Below are 22,011 nucleotides of genomic sequence, written 5' to 3'. Positions count from 1 at the left end.
ACAAGGATTTAAAGACTTCTGCGGAAAGAGCCGTCCGGCCCTTCCTGCGCCTCGTACAAGCAGGCCCAAAGCATTTAGGTGCATGGTGGTCATCCGTTAGACATGGTTATGCGAAAGTTAATTATTGCAAGAAATCTTTTTTCTTCTTCTTTTAAATACGAGCTTACAGTGAATAGGCGAAATATAATGGCCATTTGCTTATATTTATAACAGGCGTTTTCGGGAAGTCTTTAACTAATTCTCAAGAATATGTATTTTGCGGCAAAAATGTAGCTTTTTGGGCATAGTATTACTAGTGTTGGCGGGCACCTGAAAACTGGTGAATCGTTTTATGTAGTACGCTGTGAACTAAATTTAATAATTAACTGTTTAGCTATTAGAGATAGGCGCCTAGTTGCAATTAGAGATTCGTAGCCTACCGGTAATAATAGCCATGGCAGTTTTCTGAGTTTCGCAAACGTGATTAAGTATACCCTTATTGTCTCTGTGGTTCGAAAAACTTGGCTTCTTTTACTACGTGCGCTACAACGATTGATTTGCCTGCGTGCTTTTTGAAAGCGTATGTATTTTGGCACGATGCAACCAAATTTTTTCGAGCCATAGCGCCGAAGATAATCGCGTCAATAAAATTGTAAAAGCTAGTACGGCTATTTCTAACGACCGCCTACAAACCACTAATTGCAACGTGATCTAGCTGTGATAGTTCAAAAGTTAGTTATAACCGTAGCGGTTGCCTTGTCGTTTGAACATCTACCTCGCATGCGGCAGGTTCAGGGTTCGATCCCCAGTGCCGCCGGGTACCCACTGGTGATGCATTGGGTAAAGCTTTCCCTTGCCTGGTGCACGCTTCTTTAGACTGAAATGCTTGGGAAATGGGTCTTTGAAAAAAAAAAAGTTTTGCCATTGCGTTCTTTGGCCACAGATTCCCTTGCGCCATAAGAAAATTACCATCACAAAGGTGTTTATCAGAAATTAGTCAACCATCTTATTACTTAAGACAATTCACCGGCTTTCCGGTGTCCGCCAACACTGGTAATACTATGCCGCAGAAGCCATATTTTTACGCCAAAAACCTATTTTTGAAAAGTTACTCAGTCTTCCCTGAAACACCTGGTATACTGGCGAGTAAGAACAATGTTGTACGCATGCTGTGCCACCTATTGATTGCATTAGAAGCCATAGAAATGGTTGTTTTGATTCAGTAGTCTTCTGACTGTTGGTGAACGCAGACAACAATATCCGCAAAAATCGTTTCTCCCGTCGGTTGCGAAGTGGGTGCTGTGATTCGATTCTTTCGCACAGAAACTTATGGGCGGCCCAAATTCATCTGAAGTTGCGCACAGTTTATAGACCCGCAGAAATTAATGAAAGGAAGTTTAGCCAAAGAGTCGAGACTTCAAAAATGGCCGCAGAAGGGTGCATGGTGAAGACCAGAGTGGCGGCCCGAGTATCCAGACCGATGAAATTGGTCAACAAGCGGACCAAGAATTCAGTTGGATCTACGATGGGCGGTTAGTACTGTGGATGATAAATTTACTCGTGTTGGACGCTCCAGTATTTACATGATTGTTACTGCAACGCCCAGATACGAAAATTTGCGTGCAAGGTGGGCGCCGAAAATGGTCAGAGACGAACACAAACAGCACAGAATGTCAAGTGGATGAGCGTTCTTTGATCGCTATTGAGAACGCAGAGATTACTTGTTTTCCCACATTCTTAGGGGCGACGAGACGTGGATACCCTACGGCAACGCTGAAACAGAAAAGCAGTCATTGCAGTGGCGCCGTTAAAATTAAAAAAAATTTATGCAGCCTCCTTATTAGCCATAAGCTCTTATTAGCCATATTATTATCCATCTTATTAGCCATAGTCTTTTAGATGCCACTGAGGTTATGTTATTAATATGCGGGCTCCAACTTAGATTCGAACTGATCGTTACGCCACGGTACTTAAATTCATCTACCCGTTCAAGAGAGACGCTGTTAATTTTGTAAGAGTACAGCAATGGAACTTTTTTCCTGGTTATGGTCATTTGTTTGCACTTATTAATATTTAACGACATTTTCCAGTTGTTGCACCAGTTACTAAGAGCACCTAAATAGTTATCTATAATTAGCTCCTGGTCGCTTTCGGAGAGAATTGTGTGGTAAATTACGCAGTCGTCTGCAAAAAAAAAAAAAAAAAGACGAGCCCGCACAGGAGAATCGAACTTGAGGTCATTTAATTTAGCTTGAAGCATTAGCTCCTTTGCAGTTAATTTAATAATTCATGATATGGAAAACACGCTTAACCGTTATTACGAAGAATTAGGTTTTATAGGTCCTTTTATTTTTCTGCTGTCTCATGAACAGGCGCCTCATTCCTCACCGCCTTTGTCACAAGCTAACCCTGTCCTTTGCCACTTGCGGCCACTGTATCTCACAAACTACTTAATCTCATCCGCCCACCTGAACGCAAATTTAAGGACCTGCGAACGCTGCAGAGCTCTGAAGACAAGCGGACAACCCCAATAGTGACGCGGACCTGGCTAGAGAGTCAAAAGAAAAAGAATACAAGAGAATGTCAAACTCTGGAGCTGGAAAGCTGGAAAAGGGAAGAAACAAGCTCAAAAACAATGCAATTTGTTTAATTTTCCACGCCTGAGAAAACAACTGTCGTTGCAGAAAGTGAGCACCAATATGCCATCCTTCAATCGTTTAAGCTCCTAAAGCACTCTAGGAGGTTTACCAAAGTGAAAAGAATAGACGACCGCGAATAGATTTAAGCAAGTGTAAGGACTTTTCTAAGGCGCACTGCGCATCGATCCAAGGTCCTGCCCAACCCTTCTGTCCCCCCCCCCCCCTCCGCCCCCCCCCCCCGCCTTTCCCTTCACTCAAAATAAAAAAGGGCCCCCCTTCTGGTGTATTGATTGCAGGAAGCAGAAAGCAATTTGTTGCAGGTCCCCGACACGCCTCCAAAAGTCTTGCTGCTTTTCCATGATTCCCTCTGATCTTCGGGTTCTTTCCGCTTTTCTTCTTGAAATGCTTGTGGTGGAAAATTACTTCGGAATCCGGAAGAGGCCGTCGACGGAGGTTCTTCAAAACAAAGGTGGCATAAAGTCAGAAACCTCGTCGCAGAGTGCACGGCGTTCCAGATACTTTGATTCGGGACGGCTTCGCGGCAAAAGCATTTTTCGTCGAACGGCAAACTGAAAACAAGAAAGTGCGGCGGTTATCTGAAGTGAATTAACGGATGAAAAAAACATTGAAAAAGGTAAAAATACATACGGTGAAATGGCTGTCCTCCACCAAATCAGCAGATCATTGTTTGCTTCTAGAGTGTACCGAAGCGGAGATGTAGTGGTTTGAGCATCCGCATTCGGGCGAGGTGGGGTTCCATCACGCAGAACCACAGAGGGCCAGCTTTCAAGCTTATAATTAGCGTCTTTTTTTTCGTGTGTGTGTGGGTGAATATGTAAGGCCTACCGCGCGTCTGTCTCGCCAGTTGAGTGACGGTAGAGGTGAGCGACACAAAGGCCTTTCTCGAACCGTTTGGCATTCTTTCAAACGTTCGTTTCAACCTCACCCAGTTTGCCCCTTCTACACGTGTCCAGAAAAGGAAAGGGCAAAGCAGCACCAGAAGAGCAAGCCATACACTTCCGCATGACTCGATGGAGCAACCATCGCTGGCACCAACCTCTGGCAGGCGGGAATGCTTCAGCGATTTATTCGTGAATAGCAAGGCTTTGCTGTGACGCTAATTTAGAGGAAGAGCCATGAACGCCGGGAAGAAGCCAGAGCTGCCGAGGAACCTCTTAACACAAAACGTCTGTGATTTACTGGAACAGCATAGGTTTACCGGTGGAAGCTGTTACCTCCGGTGGCCAAGTGCAGACGTTCCCGTCGAAGAAAGCTCTAACGCAAGATAACACGATGTTAGCAACGGTGCGATAATCTTTGATGAGCAGCATCCGGAAAACACCACTCGCTTAAGGATGCACTTGATCTTATCACTTTCGGGCATTGATGAGTTGACGTAAGAAGTCTACCACATCCTCGATGGGGCAGCTGAAGCTGTTGGCCGGCTTTTGCACCCGTCCGGAAGACGCTTTTGCGAAATTCTTAAAGGTGAGTTGGATATTACTTCAGCTACACGCCTCTCTACAAGTTATGGAACTAACAGTAAGAAGCAAAAAGTTAACTACTCAGTATTAGTTAACCAGAATACTGGTTAACACGCTTTAACAGCATTCTTGTGCGCAACACCACTGAAAATTTTATGCTGAAGAAAGCATTCTTCCCAATCATAAAACCAATTTTCAAAAATTGGAAAACATCATAGGTGACACAATCTGTATATGCCATCGCTTCTGTTCAGCTCACTATGAGCAGGTAACCTGTACGGGCTTCGAAACTTCTTTCTTTTTTTTGACTATGGTCAGTGACCGCTTCTTCCAAAAAGCAAGAGTGCGACTTTTGACAGAGGCGAAAGAAAAAAACACACGAGGACAGGCGCTGACTTGCAAAAAAAGTGTTCCTGCTTGGAACGAGGAGATATATACGGCGCTCCAAACAACAACAAACAACACAGTGACAAATCACTCTCATTCGAACACACGAACACTGGAAAAAGAGTCCAATACACCATCATCGCTTCCCTGCCGCCAGAAACCACAATTATTTTGCTGACAGTGCTAGGAATGCTAGAAGGGGCTGCTAATGCCTGTGTTCTTGGGCCATGCGATGCGAGCGGCTTCAGTAATGTCATGCGTTACCTTGTTACTGTGCCTGCTTAATATCTTTGTGTGAAGCGTGGGTGTCAAGGTTTAGTTTTGCAATCTCTGCAATGTATGCTGAGATGGCCTTTTTCAGGGTGGTAGACAATGTTATTGTGCTCTTTTAGGCGCTCATTAATACATCTTCCCGTTTGGCCCACGTATTGCTTGCCGCAGGATAATAGTATGGCATAGACGACACCTTCTTGACATGCGACGAAATAATTCTCGTGCTTTGTGGTACAGCCTTGTGGGACTAATCCGGTGTCAACTTTTTGTACATCTTTTGCAAGCTTTTCGGCAGCCGAAAAAAACTTTCATTATTACAGCGCAACGACGGCACTACTTCGTAACCAACTCGCCCAAAATGTTGTATTACGAAAAAAAAAAAAACACTCTGGCGTTGGTTCGATCGGCTATCTTTTTCAGACTGTGTGAAAAATGATCATGTATACGGAACAACAGTAGTCTTTTCTTTTGTGTGCATGGATTCTGCCCAGTTTCCTTGCTACTGCTTGACCGATTTAGGATTTCTTCTGATACGGAGACGAGCAGCTGCTTGGGATATCCCGCCTTCAGAAGCGGACTGGCTTGGTGATCCAAACTTGCTTTTATAGAGTGGATACAGGATTTACTTAGCGCACTGTTGAAGCATGGCATGTTGTAGCGTTTAACAAGCTTTGAATGCAACGACGCAAACGCAAAAAACGGCTTATTGCTTCGCTGCTCATAGGACCAGCAAATGTGATTTGGCAGCAACCTGGGTGATATGTCGAGAAATTTAATGACATCATTTTCATGCACTGGTCTACTTAGTGTGAGCGTATGAAAGCCCTGAACAAATTCTTTGATGTGCGGCAAGACTGCGTCAAAGTCACTCGCGTTGGTGTTTACCATGACAAGAAAATCGCCAACGTAGCGAACACACTGCAAAACCTCTGACCCCTCGAAATGTCGTCGGAGCCCCCCATCTTTTTACACTAATAACAAGTCAGGGTGCTATGCATGCATGCTATGCATGCTACGCGCGACTGTCAAAAGTCACGCTGTTCCTTTTTGAAATCACATACGAACTCGCCCAGGCTTCAGTTCTACCAATGACTGCTCCTACATTTCATTAAGTAAGGGGTGGTATAATAAGTACACGTTATACTAGTAACTCTTATTTTTCACGAGAAGTACATGAAGTATACGCTCTATTGCGCCCTGCAGTAAAAGCAATTCCTCGCAGTCACTGCTACCCATACCGAGAGCCCCATGGGGGTATTTGTCCGTCAACTTTGCTCTTGTCTTTGATGGCGCAGAAATGTCGTTTCCCAGCTGTCTCTTGCATGAATCATGTCACGGCTAACGCTGCTCTTTACAGAGCGGCAAAACAAAAATGCAGCCGGAAAGCTCAGAATTAATTAGCTCACCGAGGAGTCACGTAAGCTTCCTCCACCGACCGTCTTGGTTCCTCCCCTCTTCGAGCTCGGAGCAAGTCTGTTGAATTAGTTATGCGCGACGGCTACCTACGGCAGATATCGTTGGAAATAACGCCTAGGAAGGCATCGAGCAGAAAGGGCGCGACACATTTGACGTGGCGACAGTAATGTTTGCGGAGGCTCGAGCACTGACCAGCACCATTTTTGTTTATGCGCGCTTTTTATGTCTGGTTCCCAATAGGGGGCTGAGGCCCTCTCATAATATTGATGCTTCACTCGCATCTCACTTTCCCGAAGCTAAATCGCTCTTCCGCTCGTTCCTCGTCCAGACACGAGGGCTGTCAGATGGCCTTCGCGTAGATAGCCCCGAATGCAGGCTACCGAGTGCAGGTTTCAGGAGGTGATGGGACGACACCGGCATAGCGCCTTTGGGTTATGTCACCAAACGCCAGTTTTTCGAAAGCCAAGTCTGAAGCACCCCGCCGCGGTGGCTCAGTGGTTACGGCGCTCGACTGCTGACCCGAAAGAAGCGGGTTCGATCCCGGCCGCGGCGGCTGAATTTCGATGAAGGCGAAATTCTTGTGGCCCGTGTGCTGTACGTTGTCAGTGCACGTTAAAGAACCACAGGTGGTCGAAATTTCCGGAGCCCTTCACTACGGCGTCCCTCATAGCCTGAGTTGCTTTGGGACGTTAAACCCCGATAAACCAATAAACCAACCAAAGTCTGAAGCGTAGTGATTATGAGAGTTTATGTAATGTTTGTATGATAATGTATGACAGTGTATGTAATCTTCTGTGTCTATGAAGGTGTATGCATTCTTTTCATTATAACAGTTTTCTGTGATATTACTCAGTTGTTATTGGTTTGAATGGTGAATCATGAAAAGGTTTTCTTGAATCTAGCAGCTCTTTGTTATTTCTTCCACCGATGTAGATCTGAGGAAGAGAGCAGTTTCAAGCCACTACACTGCGGCTTTTTTCCCCTTCTCCTCAGCCATGCGATATACATGTCTGAAATAATAAAAAAAACCCCTGAAACTATTAGAGATAGGCGCCTAGTGGCAATTGCAGATTTGTAGCCGGTCGTTAGTAATAGCCACATCAGTTTTTATAGTTTTGAAAACGCGATTACCCCCGCCCCGTGGCTCTGGAACGTTTGACATTTTTGACTAGTTACGTGCAATGGAAAGGTTGCTCTGCATGCTTGCTTTTCGAAAGCGCATGTATTTCGGCACAGCGCCGAGGATAACTGCGTTTCCGAAATGCTAAAACTGATATGGCTGTTACTAACGGCCGGCTACAAACTTCTAATTGCAACCCATTTCCTAGCTGTGCTATTTGAAAAGTTAATTATCAGAAATTAGGTAAACAGCTTGCAACTTAAGACAACTGACCAGCTTCCCGGCGTCCGCCAACACTGACGCAAAAGCCATATTTTTTACCCCAGAAAGCCTAGTTTTGAAGATTACTCAGTCTTCTCCGAGACCTGGTACATTGACACTCACAGCAGTGGGCTGACGAACCTTTCATTTCGCACGCCTTCACTTCGTTTGATGGAAGCTGATAATTTTAATCTTCACTTGCACTGTCTCTTATTCACAGGCATTCTGACTTTGTCCTTGCACCATCGTTTGGTGGGCGAAGACGCAGACGGCTGTCAACTTCAGGGACTGGCTGGGCAGGTTTGGTGCTTGCGGCCTGGATGCTTCCTTTTTACCTGAAATGGAAAGCACACATTTTTGTTGAGTCTCGAGTTAGAGGAAACAGTAACTGAGAAACTAAATATATTTTATTTGCTACCACAAACTTCGTGCTTGATGAAGGAAGGTTTATTATCTTTTTTAGCTCAAAGCGAGAGCGTGCTTATTTTGTTGGGAATCTAATCGTGCATCTTAAAACAGACCTATTCATGTTACCATCGACGCAAATGCCCCACATTGAACATGCTGCTAATTTGACCCTCAACTAGACCATAGCTATGAGTACACATTTTTTAAGCATGAAATGCTTTTAGCTCCCGTTGTCGGCAGTGTGGTGACGTCACGCCGAGACCGAGAGCCAACATCCGGGCACTGAATTCCACTCATCCGGGCACTGAAACGAGAGCATCCGGGCACCGTACGAGATTTAACGAGACTCTGTAAGAGAGAGGGCCGCGCTTCCGCGCTGTCCCCAACGATGGCGCTGCGGTCCCGGACTCATGCATGTAAAAGACCGGCCGCTGGGCCTTCAGCTCATGAAATTTCCCCCTTTGGCAGGCAGATGTATACACGCTCGCGGAGTATTCGAACGCGCTGCATATACATTATTGTCAGGCCTGCGTCTCGTCGTGTCCGCGTACGCTTCTGCATCGTCCTGCATTTCAATGCCGCCACCGTCACAGCTGCTTAAGCCGAGCAATGGAGCTCGATGAAAGGAGAGTTAGGAAGCGTCTTGCGGAAAGCAATCGCTCTGCGAGTGATACGCCACAGCAGAAGACTGCTCGCCCTGCCGACAACGCTATGACTATGCGGCCGCTCCCGAAAGCGACAAGGCCGCCACGGTTCGCGGCTGCCTACCTAAGCCCGCACTATAGCAAGCAATCGCTTTGACACAACAAGAAGAGTGTGGTGTGGCGTGTTGAACACTAGACTCATTTCAAGATTTTGACTAGTACCATCTACAACCAATGTGTTATGCCCGTAAACATTTCATGCTTACTCTACTCTCGGTTACGGGAGAGGTAGAGATTTTTTCGAGAACTTTCCAGCTTCTCTTAATTTTTACCACAATTGAAACATTCAGGAAGGGCTTTGCACAGTAGAGGGTAAATTATTGGCAGTTGACATACAACGCTGCTTTTATGAAATGTAAAAAAGGAAAGAGAAATGCGAAGTCTCTGCCAATTTTCTGGTACTGAACACTGCCATTCATTTCGGTGCCATATGAACCGTACAGCAGGAATGTAAAGGTATTTCCTTTTTTTTTCTTTTCAGGAAGTATCTACTTCTAAAAAACCCCGATGCAGACATGGACACGCATTTACATAGTAAGCATTTGTGAATTTACAGAACGTAGCAAGATATTTCCCAGCTTTACTGTCCCCATTATTTTCATTACTATTATTGCCCTCAATGCACGTTGAGTGCTTTTCTACTGTCTCAGGGCAGGGCTTCTATCGCAATACTACACGAGGTCCGATTTCTGAAATTGTTTTTCGTATTTTCGTAATAAAAAGTGGAAATGTGGAAAATACTAAACATCACAGTGCCCTGAATCCAACATCATGGCTACCAACCAGCTGAGGCGAACTTATTCAAGCCTTTCGCATCATATGCACCTGCAAGCTTTACTGTAATTACTCACGCGTTCGAAAAGAAATAACTGGTACGTCTGAGCACCAATAAGGTTTCGCCTGACAAAGCGACTTGCGGCGTGAGGAATCGGTCGCACGTGCGCAGAGGAGCCACGACACACAGCTTTCATTGTCCACTCTAGTAAGTTCTTGATATCCTGCTTGGCAGGTAGTGATGCCACCCGCCGCACTCTATCAGAGCCGCGAAGGACATAGGTTCATGTGAGCAGGTATGATCGGTTCCGTATTTCTCTCTCCATACGAGCGCCTGCAGCACGGAAGCGAAGCCCTCATTGAGAGGAAGCTCAGTGCATAAATGCTGTGGTGTTGTTCGCAGTCAAACAATTCACCTTTGCAGAGAAAGCCAGGTTTCAGTATGACACATTATATCGGCGTCACAAGCATTGGTAACATAGCAAAGATCATCGCGTTCTGGAAGTATGCTACGAATATTCGTGAACAATAGCGAAAGTGGGTTAAAGACTGCTAACTTGATTCCACCGGCCCTCGTGCAGGGTTATACAGTGCTGGATTCGGCGGAGGGCGCAGACACATTTGATGGTTCCTGCACGTAATCAGGTAATTTGACGGGCGGTGTGACAGCGCTAGGAATACAATGCACGCGACCATCAGATGGATTGTAGCTGTCTCACTTTTTTTTTTTAATGTGCAACGTGAAGAAGCGAACGTTGAAGGTTAAAGATGTGGTTATGCCAAATTCTACCAGTTTCTTTCTTGCATGAGGAGTAGCGGGAGAATAGCCATCAACAACTATAACTTTTTCTATCGTAAGCTTCGAACTATTGAGTAGCACATGCTGTTTGGTGTTTCAAGATAGAGCTTGACAATAATTGGCCCCTCATTTATTCGACGTATATACTCTCCGAGCCTGTGTGCTCTCTCAATCAGAATTTCGGACGGTGAAATTTTCATGCACGATAAGAGCGAACTGACCACGGTTTCTTTCAGCTCAGTCCAGGGCTCTGATTGTGTCTCCGATTGGCCATATATACCTAGAATTGAAGGTTGCCTCGCCGTTGCCTTTCTTCAAGCTCAGCCTGCTTACAGCGCAGTTAACTCTGACCTTTAGTTGTTCAATCAACGGGCGTGAACTCTGCACTTTCTCTGCGATTGCGTTAATGGTGGCAGTTTTGTGCTAAACCTCCGCCATTCTTTTGTTTTTTCTAAACGTGCTCCTGTGTTTTTTTTAAGATCATCAACAGACCTAATTAATTCATCTGGTCCTTTTCTATTTTTCAGGTGTTTACAGTTTGCACGATTAAAAACATATCACCAAATCTTTTGGACTGAAAATCAGACATAGGACCCTGTGCCTTGGGTTTCTTGTTAGCCCCAGGCGTGAGCTCCACATCCCTTGTCAACATAAGCGGTAGGGTAGTAAGATTCAAGCATTCATAGAACACGGAGAGTAAATCTCGCAGGCGTGGGAGTAGCAACAGCCATACATTATTGGATTTCTTGGCGTATACATAGAGGCAGCAGGACTAACCTGGACTGAGAACCTGAACGGCTTAATAAGCGTAGTGCTCTTCTCATGCCCACTAAAGGCTCCCGGGTTCCAGCCGCTCTTCATATAGGAAGCAGAAGATGATCTTGCTGTCGATCCGCATACCTCGTATGTGGAAAGGTAATCGTTATAACGTAATTAGATGTCTTCAGTCATGAAGAACTCGGCACCAGTACAAGTTGCTACACTGTTCAGAGAGACAAAAATTCGACAGACACTCAACACTGCTTACGTGGGAGAATGCGAGAGCATAAAAGTGTTGAGTTATGTTTGGGCATGAATATCCATACTTTGTACAACCTCTATACGCCTCAAATTTTGCCTCATGCAATACCGGTGGTGTCACAAGCTGGTGTGGCACCACCCGAAATGCTGTTCGACGAGCGGCTTCACGATAGTATTGATTGATAGTTTTGATAGTTTGATTGAAGGTTCATGTGTCGTTGTTTCGGATCTGTGTCGCAAGCTAGCCTGAAGCTTGAATAGCATATGAAATCTACATGCGACGACAAATCGTATGAAAACACCGGAAACGCTGTATGACAAACGGTTACGTCAAAATTTCGGTACGAATCTCACCACATAAACGCCGACACGTGGCGATCGGCTGTATAGACCGAGGGCATGCATAGCATTCTCTGATGTGGTGGTGCTCGGCTTGCTGTGAGTGTCATACGGCCGCTTGACGATGTCACCCGTTTTACTTGCCATCGCAGATATTTTCTTTACCATCTGCGAGTACACACACACATACATACACGCACGCCACCGGCTTTTCATGTGATGGGACTGGTAATTGTTTCGCATAAATAAAACCCCAGTGAAGACACCCTGTTTATTTAGGTTTTAAGCTCTGCACGCCGTTATGAAATACCTGCGTTCACAAATTACTTTAATAAATGCGTGCTACAAAATGCCATCTTGGTCGCAGTTAAGGCCCTGAAGATGCTACTCCCCACTTTGAAAGAATCTAGAGTTTTGTCAGGTCTTCTATTTCATGTATTTCTTATTAGTAGTAAATAAGTAAACAGGGTTTTGAATTGCTGTAAAAGAATAACCATTCTACTTGAAATCATTCTATCAGTGCGCACGCACGCTCAAACAACAGCCTATCCAACAGGAGAGTCAAATCTGGCAGCCGCATCCATTTATTATTCTGTCTGTCCTTTATCCATTATGGAGGCCTGCCGTAGCATTTTTTTCAAACTTTTACCACCGAAGTCAGGTCTTAATGTTATAGAAAAGATCCCATCAGAATATATATATATATATACAGAATGACTGTGGAACGATTACAAATGGGAAGTGATACGTCACATGGAAAAGTGACGTGAACTCTGCGCTATAAATAAGGATGAATGAGCAGCAGTCTGGTGAGACGTGTGTTTAGGCGCAGTATTTATTTTGTGTTTTCAATTTCTGTTCGGTCTGGTGCTCACTGACTTCTAAGCGCATTTGTTTTCCGCCGACGTCCATTTGTCAGCTTCTAGCACATCGACGAGGATTCCTGCTTGTCCTCTTTGGGCGCAGGGTGTCTTTATAGAAGTACAGGCTTTTGTCTTTCCGGCTGTCATGGAAATTGCAACCGCACATAAAGAGAAAAGGTAAAAAAAAAGTAGCGCAAAAAAGACAAGGGCATGGAAAGACAGACACACACAGCGCGTAAGACACACAGACGCGTAGCGCTGTGTGTGTCTGTCTTTCAATGTCCTGGTCTTTTTTTTTTGCGCTACTTTTTTCCCCTAAGTAATGAACCAACAAGCCAAAGAATTTACCCTTATGAAGCACGCGGGTTCGATCCCGGCCGCGGTGGCTGGAATTTCTTTGGAGGAGAAATTATAGAGGCCCGTGTACTGTGCGATGTCAGTGCACGTTAAAGAACCCCAGGTGGTCGAAATTTCCGGAGCCCTTCACTACGGCGTCTCTCATAGCCTCAGTCGCTTTGGGACGTTAAACCCCATAAAACCTAAACCTGAAGCACGTAAAGGTTATGCCTATTCTCATAGGGCCGTGTGGAGGATTTCTGGCGGAAGAAACCTTACACGAGGCACGCGAGAGCACTTCAAAGAAGAGGCTCACCCTATCCACAAGTGCCAGCATAAAAATATGTGAACCTACGTCGCATTAAATAGCTTAATTCAGGTTTTATTCTGCATCAATTTTGCAAGAAAATTATAACGGTCGGTTTTACGAATAAAAACTGCCCCCCCCCCCCCCCCCAAAAAAAAAAAAAGCCTTGATGCAAAAATTGGTTTTCGAGGAAAAAAAATGGCGCAGTAACTGTCTCACATATCTCGGTGGACACCGGAACTGCGCCGTAAGGGAAGGTAGGAAAGTGGGACTGAAAGAAGAAAGAGAGAAAGAGGTGCCGTAGTGCAGGGCTGCGTAATTGGGATCTTTGACGTGCACTGACATCGCACAGCACACGGACGCCTTTTTGCGCTTCGCCTCCATAAAAACGCGGCCGCCGCGGTATGCTGTAAACAATTCAAATCATTGATTAATTGCATGCCAATGAGGCTCTCATTTTACAATGCATATAGATGTACTTTCTTTTTATCAGTACCCGTTGCGCCGCCGCGGTGGCTCAGTGGCTATGGTGCTCGGCTGCTGTCCCGAAAGACGCGGGTTCGATCCCGGCCGCGGCGGTTGAATTTCTTTGGAGGAGAAATTCGAGGCCCGTGTACTGTGCGATGTCAGTGCACGTTAAAGAACCCCAGGTGGTCGAAATTTCCGGAGCCCTCCACTACGGCGTCTCTCATAGCCTTAGTCGCTTTGGGACGTTAAACCCCATAAAACCAACCAACCAACCAAACCAACCAACCCGTTGCTTATAGGTGCACCTTATGTTCGACTTGAAGGGACAAACACAATCAAGAGAGGATTGATTGGTTGATTGATCGATTGATTAAGTGATTGATTGAAAACGTTAAATAATGGCAATTATTGGAGCCTCGGGTGGTCCAACTATTTCGGCAGCCCATTGGCATGCGCCGCAACGTGGGCCCTGCGAACCGGTCCTCGTTGCTGGTCGGGACCCTCGCTTTGCAGAATGGCCTCCAACTGCCCCAAACTGGGACTCAGAAGTCTGTCAATAGCAGGATTGAATTGGCATGCCCACAAAATGTGAGCAGCTGTAGCTATTTCTGCACAGTGTGGGCACTGTAGTTTATAGAGTGAGGGGTACAACTCCAGTCATAATGCAAATTTTCTGCTGCTTTTCAGGGATGTGGGCGTGGCTACTGGCATTTCCTTTGACGCGGCGGTTGAATTTCTTTGGAGGAGAAATTCTAGAGGCCCGTGTACTGTACGATGTCAGTGCACGTTAAAGAACCCCAGGTAGTCGAAATTTCCGGAGCCTTCCACTACGGCGTTTCTCATAGCCTTAGTCGCTTTGGGACGTTAGACCCCATAAACCAAACTAAACCAAACCAAACCAAACCATTTCCTTTGACGCTATTCCAGCGTGAATTATATGAGGGAACGGACACCCAGAACGCTCGCACCTTTCTTGGAGTTTGTCCTTTTTCCTGGTGGCGCTTTGGAGAAGCAAAGAAATGCTCCTGCAAGATGTCATCCGCACATACCCTTCTATTGCGCCACTAACGAATTTTCACTGATCGCACTAAAGCAGTTTTCATGCATGGCGGTAGCCTGCGGGAGTGCGCACAAATACGCAACGCCCGTAACATATAAATTCTGTGCCATCGAAGTTTCACCTATTATTTCATCGTCTGCGCGAAGCAGAAGAATCTATCTGTAGAGGATAGATCCGAGTAGGTGCATCCTGTAAATCCATGCCAACCCCTTAGACTGGCGAGCATATGACACTACGGCAGCGATCACCGCTTGACCTGCAAGCAAGAACGGCAGCCAAGAGGGTCGCAGATTGTACGGACTGCAACGTTTGCACTACATTTTAAGGCGAAAGCCTTTTATGGCTCATACTCGCTGTGTCCGTCCGTGCGCTGGAATCGTGCCAACTGTGGCCTCTCCTCCGCGCAGCGGCGCAACCTCCTCCCTCCTTAGCAACCGGCGCGCCGGTGCATAGCCAGCGTGACGTGACACAGTAGCGGTAGGGCATTAAAAGTCATCTATGTAGGAGGCGTAATTTCTGTTAAGTACAATGAGGAAGTCGTCAATATACCTAAAAATCTTGATAACACTGGTATCCTTTACTCTTTCACCAAAACAGCTGTCTAAACGGGCTAGAAACAAATCGCTAAGGATGGGAGCTATACACGACCGAATACAAATGACTTGTTTTGAACGTATGGTTTTTCATCCCATATATGAAGGTGGAAGGGAGATAAAATCTTAGCAGTTCTGAAAACGCACTCATTGAAATACCAGATGCAATTTGAAAGCTAATCTGCCTGCACTGATCGATACAATCTTCAACACAGGATAGCAACGCGTCGTGCGGAATGGAACAGTAGAGGTCTTTTATGTCAATAGAGAAAGCAAATAGGCCGTGTTCCGCATGTGACTTTACAAAATCTAAAACATGCTGAGAGTTATGGACGGACAAAGACGGGATCTTCAATGGGAAGAACGTTTAGTTTTTCTTGTAACTAAATGGCCACAGATTTCTGCCGTGTGGCATTTTCAGATCAATAGCTCAAAGCGGTACATCGGTTTTATGGATCCTAGCGCTGAAGAAAACATGAAGAAAACACCGACGAAAACATGATATTCATGACAACGGGGCCTTTAAGGCTACCGCGTTCAGTGTACGCGCTGCTTAGGAGACAAGACACAACTGCGCAAGACGACATGCTGCGGAGTGCGTCGTTTTGACCTGATTCCGTCATGACAATTCAACTGGCCCTTTTGTTATAGCCTTATTACCTGTTTAGTAAATGTTCGCTACTCATGCGTGCTTAGTAAACATCAGAGAAGACTGAAGTTCAGGAGACATAGCGTCAGTCAGAGTCAAATCCCGCGAAAGGAGGTCCACACAGCCGCTATCCTCAAGTCACGCTATAGGGATACTTCCGAGCGAGGAACCGCGTAAGTGGCGCGTGCGCGGGTCGTGCCAAGGCACAGTCCCGGATAAGCAAGAGCGGCGACTCGAAAATGAGTGGGTACGAAACTGGTGCAAAGAAGACATACGAACCAAAAACATGGTGATCCCACGCGCCGCCAGCGCGCAACAAAAAGAAAGACAACAATACGCAGTCACACGCCTGTGCCATTCCGGCGTGCGAACATATCGTTTGGACAGCGCTCGGAAACAGATGGTGCCATTTGCGGAGGCGCCTGTGCCCGTGTTTTTTTTTTTTTGTTTTTGCCATCTCGTTGGCCTTTTCCGTCTTTATTCGGTTCTTAAGCGTGCGTGTTATTTCAAGCGACGCAATTTTGTATGCATTTCTTGAGGTGTGCTTGTTTATCAGCTCTTCTTCCCGCACGCAGCTGTGCCCCGTCTTGTGTTTTATTTCAGCGCGGCCGAGGTGGGTTGGCGCATCGTCTCCATAGCTGGGCCTGTGCAGTGCAGCGTCATTTTCTCCGAAAGTAGAGGGGGGAAGCAGCGTAAGGCTTGCGATGTTCTGAAATGTGAGATACGTATTGCCGGTCCTACTTGAGCGCACGGCTGTTCTCTTTTCAATACTACTTTAATAAAGCAATGGAGTCGCCAAAGTTTTTTTCCAAGATCTTAGTACGAATGAAACGCGTCTGTCGCGGATTGTGATGCGGCGGAAATTAAAGTATTTGACCTCTATATCGTAGCTATTAGTTTATTCGCAGCGAAGGAAGCTGAAGCCACCTTTGGAAGAGGAAGCGAGCAAAGGGCCTGCTCTACATCAGCCATGAATACGAGCAAAAAGCTCGTCTAGGAACAAAGAGTTCTATTGAAGCGTATTTATTCGTCTTCATGCCCCATCCGCACCAGAAATCACTTTCAAATTTCTCTGCTCTATTTTTTCAGCACCATTATGTCAACCTCACGATTACTGGCTGACTCCCCGTTGTGTAAATAAGAAGCCTCACGTTTCAGGCAAATGGCACAAACTGCCAACAGATACATCTCCTGGGCATCCTATAGAAATATCGCAATCAGATTGACACGCTTGGCGCGGGGCGTGCATTAACAAGTACACAAAGAAAACGGGCACTCTTAGACTCTCACGCCCGGATGCGGCGGTATCCACGAAACTGCACCTACTAAAAGCCACAGAGGGCGCAGTCGGTACCATCTTGCTGGAGTGGCCCGGTGGGGAGCCCGTGCCGCGCATTAGAAGCGCGACTGTTCCCCGCAACCCAAGAGCTCTGCGCGTAATTTTTCCTCTTAAGTTCATCATGGTTGGCACGGTGAGTGAATAATCGATGGCAAAATTCTGCCGAGAGCTTTTACTCCTCTCGAGGGATCCCTTTGAAGAGGTCTGCCTTCTTCCTAAACATTCTGGGCTAAAAAAGAAACCTGAACGTCGAAATCTTGTTTCCGTCGCGCTCATCCATCGGCACCGAGCCCTGCATGCCGTAGGCTGGTAATTCGAAAAGCGAAAGGGCGCTTAACGAGATGCGTAAAAAATGTGGTGCGTAAGAAAAGATGAAATAAATAGAAGTTGAACGCCAACCTTGAAGCCCCGCCATGGAGTGAGATAGAATTATGACGCAGCTCGCTCGGCAGTCATGATGATGCTGCTCACGTCACGCCATAAGGCTTTAGCAGCGAGATCCTAGGAGCCAACTCCTTCCCAGTTTCTTTTCGTGCCTATTTTTTTCTCACCCCGTTGGCCCATTTGGCCTGTGCTGCGGCCAATTAGTTTAGCTGTTGAAACCGATGTCGGCATGCTTTGAACCGCCAGCACGGGGACGCACAGCGGAGGACGACTTTTAGAATCGAGAAAAAAGCGTGACTCATGTTTCGATACTTCGGCGTATATACGTAACAAATGTGGTCGATAGAATAGCGAATGCGTTCACCTAAAATCGCAGTAGCCCGTTCGCCAGAAGCAGACAGTGAGTGCATTTCCTGCCCCGTAGAAAACTCGCCTGTGCAGATTTTTTTTTCATTGCCTGGAGGCCGGTTTATTCAGCGTCATACCAATTCGACCAAGCACAGATTTTTAATGCGAAGCGTCCTTTAGCTACCTCAGCCAGCTTTCGCGTTGTATCCGTCTCCATTGAACGCGCACGCATAGCGGGGGGGGGGGGGGCAGTGAGAGCGCCGGCGCACACTTGGAAAAGAAATTGAGGTACTGCAAAAAAAAAAAAAATCCCAGACAAAAGAAGAACAAAATCGGGGGCCAACTTAAACCAATTATTAAAGAAGAAAATGCAATAGCATTTAGATCAGACACCGTTAGCATACCGTGTACCGTGTTACCGTTCTGGTAGCGGAGTACCGGGAGCCCGCCCACAGCCAAAGCGCATGCGCAAATCGTCTACACGGCGCTAGATGGCGCTAGATGGCGCCAGTCACCCGGCAGCACGCGCGTGCCTGCAGCATCGGGACCAATCAGCGCGTGCTTACCGGCGGTGGGCGCGCTCCCGGTACTCCGGTAACGGTAACACGGTACACGGTATGCTAAAGGTGTCTATTGTCTGCTTTGGTGTCTACCGTGAGTGTGTAATGTTCTTGCGATTTTCCCACCAAAACTCCGTTTGTAACCTGTGCCATTGTCCTTATAGTGCTCATCACCTTCTAGAACGTTTGAGTTCGCCTATGCGAATGGGCGTGCGCTGTAGCCTGTGTGCGCATGCGCGAGCGGGGCGCAGATATCTGTGCATTTCAGATATCGGAGCCTGCGCAGGGGCGCTAGCGCGCGTGTAAGAAGCGGGGTCCGGCTTAAAACAATGGGAGGACCGCGGGGCTCACGGGGACTCTGTTCTTCGCGGCTGGAAGCTCTTATCCCAAACAGAGAAGGGATTTTTAATGAGAGGAAAGGTGGAGAAGTCGGCCCGTGGTAACATGGCCCTGGCCTGCTACTTTCCCCAAGTTTTCTTGGAATGTAACTGAGTAATACTTGTTGGGGGGGCTAGTTGGTGCATGTTTCCAGAAAAGGGTTACAGCGCCGAAACAGACAACACACAGAAAGCTAGACGGGACAGGCGCAACTTCCAATCCTTGCGGCTCCCCAACCATCTTCTGTTCACGGCTTGACATTCTTTCAGTCGGCTCGCGAGGGGGAGCGAGCCAGCACCAGGAGCATGGAGATGTGTGCCCCGTTTCGACGCCCGTCGCGGCGCGGCGCTGGGCGCAGGCGCTCCGCACGTCCGCCGAGGAAGTGTTCATCGCGTGGCCGCTTTAGCATTCTGTTGTGTGGGACGTACGCCGGAGCTTCGAATCATCGGTATCGCGTCTCATGTAAGAATTTGAACTTATTAAAAGCCTTTAATGGCTCATCGTTGTTCGTCCGTCAGCGAAAACTGTCACGCTAAAGCTGTCAGTCATCCTGATGGCGTCATCAGTGGTGTAATACGCCGTAACCAAAAATCATTGCAATCATCGTACAATAAAAATAACAAATGAAATAAAAATTAACATCAGAGTAATGAAAATAAATAAGAAATTAACAAAGAATAAAAATAAGTAAGAAACCCTAAACTATACCTAAAATAAAAAATATAAAATAAATATAAAAATATAATAAAAAGAAACACAAATTTTCGAAAAATTCGAAATAAAAATCATCATCAGCAGCCTGACTACTCCCGCTGCAGTGCAAAGGCCTCTCCCTTCTCTCCCCAATTAACCCTGTCCTTTGCCAGTTGAAGCCACCGTATCCTCGCAAACTTCTTGATCTCATCCGCCCACCTAACTTTCAGCCGTCCCCTGCTACGCTTGCCTTCTCTTGGAATCCACTCCGCTACCCTTAAGGACCAGCGGTTCCTCCGCGGTGTCACAGGTCTGACCGCCGCCTTGCTGTGTTGCTCCGCAGCCGCGGGGGACTGAGGGCCGACGGTTAATTGGTTTTACGTACAAAAGTTAGCGCGAAAGACGAGACAATCACAAGAAGGGTGGACAGGACAGAGGTGCGCTGTCCACCTTTCTGGTGATTGTCTCGTGTTTTGCGCTAACTGTTGCACGCAGAGCTATGCACCGACTAGCCCCCGCAACAAGTGTTACTTGAGTTAATTGGTTTGTCCATAGAAGGTTCTGATTCCGTGGCACACGTTGGGTCTGCGGCCACTGCTGATATAGATGATAGTTCGCAAACAGAAAGAAAATTGAACTCGATGCAGGCATTCACAGCTTGTAAAAACGCGGTGCTGCCACAGTCGTGCAGCGCGGTATAGGAGGAACGAAAGAGACCAGTAACGTAAGACGAAACCCGGTAGGGAGGTGTAAAGAGGAAGGAAGCATGTGGGCGAGTATGAAGGCTCTTGGGGAGAAGCAAGAGGAAGAGCGGGGAGGTGGCGAGTTCAGTGTTTGCAGATGAAGCCGGCGCCCGGGCTGGAAATTCGAACTGGACTCGGGACAGCACACTCCCCGTCTGCGATGTTTTCAGTACTCACGCGGAATAAGCAGGACTGTCTCAGTCACAGGACGGAGAACCCGGGAATTGTCTTTTCTAAGGCATTCGACAGTCTCAGTCACCTAACACTATTAAAGAAATTGGAGTTATATGGCATACGGGGAATCTCATTATCATTAATGACATCATATTTGCAAAATCGAAACCAATGTGTAGCAAGAGGCAAACATTTATCGACCTATAAAAGAGTTTCGACAGGTGTACCTCAAGGAAGCATCCTAGGACCTTTACTATTTAATTTTTACATTAATATCATAAATATCACCTCGGATGCCAAGTTTATCATATATGCAGATGATGCAACCTTGTTGTTTCGTAGTCAAAGTTATGATTGCCTAGAAAGAGACATGAACAGAACTCTCAAGGACGTAAGTTTATGGAGCACGTTAAATTCATTACAACTAAATGGGAAAAAAACAAAGGCAGTAATTTTCACCCCAAGGCAGTATACATTTACAAAAAGTATCAATTTATCTATTGGTAACACAGCAATAGAACTTGTCGATACAGTTAAAACTCTTGGTGTATATTTTCATAAACATATGCTCTGGGATGTGCATGTAGATAACTTCGTTTCTCGAATTTCAAGGACCGTAGGTATAGTAGCTAAATTCAAAAATTTCTTACCTCCTGCTGTTAAACTTCATTTGTTTAATGCGTTATTTATGTCTAATGTGAACTACTGTTTTCTTGTTTGGGGTAACACTACACTTACAAACTTAAATCAAATTCAAATTCTACAAAAGAAAGCCGTTCGACTAATCGCAGGTGTGGAGGCAAATACACACACCAGAAGCCTTTTCACGAAATTCCAAATACTTTCCATACATAGCCTTTATTATTTCACCTTGGCCAGAAGATACAAGCAAGATCTTCATAGCGAGGAGGCTCTTATTCCATTCATAGCAAACTTAAAATTAAGAGAAGGCAGGTTGACGTCTCGCTCTCCAGAAATTTGGAAGGTTCCTTTTTTGCGTACAAATTTTAGCCGTCAAATGTTAGAGTATTCCCTTCCATCGTTACTTAACTATCTGCACAGTCATAATATCAATTTAGAAAACATTAGCATGTCAATGTTGAAGACTTTTTTTTCGTCATAATAGAGATGGTACCTTCACTAAGAATTGTAAAATGATGATGTATTTTTTTTTCTGCTCTTTATATATGTATCGTGCTTATGCTATCTTCCGACATGAAAATGCAATATTCTTATTTTGTTATTTTGCTTCAGTTCGTGCAGTGTCTTTGCACATTTATTATCTTTTTTGTGTGTAAATTGTGTCCGGAAAATTAATCACTATATGTAAATACGTTGCGCAACCGTTGTATGCCTTGTAAAGAGGGGCTTGAACCTCGTCAAGTGAACTATTTTTCACTTTTGTTCGAGCCCCTACCGCTTTGACGGAAATAAATCATATCATATCATTAAAAAATCATATCATATCATTAAACGTCTTGATCACTCCCCATGTCGCCGTCTTGATCTCGAC

The 22,011-nt window shown here is 45.9% G+C and overlaps 1 protein-coding gene and 1 long non-coding RNA gene across 2 annotated transcripts in view; one reads left to right on the top strand and one right to left on the bottom strand.

Annotated features, from left to right (window-relative positions):
• The window catches only part of LOC149359229 (uncharacterized), a 195,680-nt gene that overhangs the window by 49,191 nt on the left and 124,478 nt on the right, over nt 1–22,011 (top strand). The window lies entirely within an intron of this gene.
• Nucleotides 7,723–16,229, bottom strand: LOC149359230 (uncharacterized). Its single transcript, XR_016288264.1, has 3 exons — nt 16,159–16,229; nt 11,022–11,226; nt 7,723–7,894 (listed from the first exon to the last, which is right to left on the bottom strand). It is a non-coding gene; the product is annotated as an uncharacterized LOC149359230 (long non-coding RNA).

The sequence above is a fragment of the Amblyomma mixtum genome, chromosome 2 (assembly GCF_055824585.1).
Source record: "Amblyomma mixtum isolate Tamu chromosome 2, ASM5582458v1, whole genome shotgun sequence".
Taxonomy (NCBI): Eukaryota; Metazoa; Arthropoda; class Arachnida; order Ixodida; family Ixodidae; genus Amblyomma; species Amblyomma mixtum.
The sequence above is the reverse complement of the archived record's forward strand: the minus strand, read 5'-3'. Positions and strand labels throughout refer to the sequence as shown.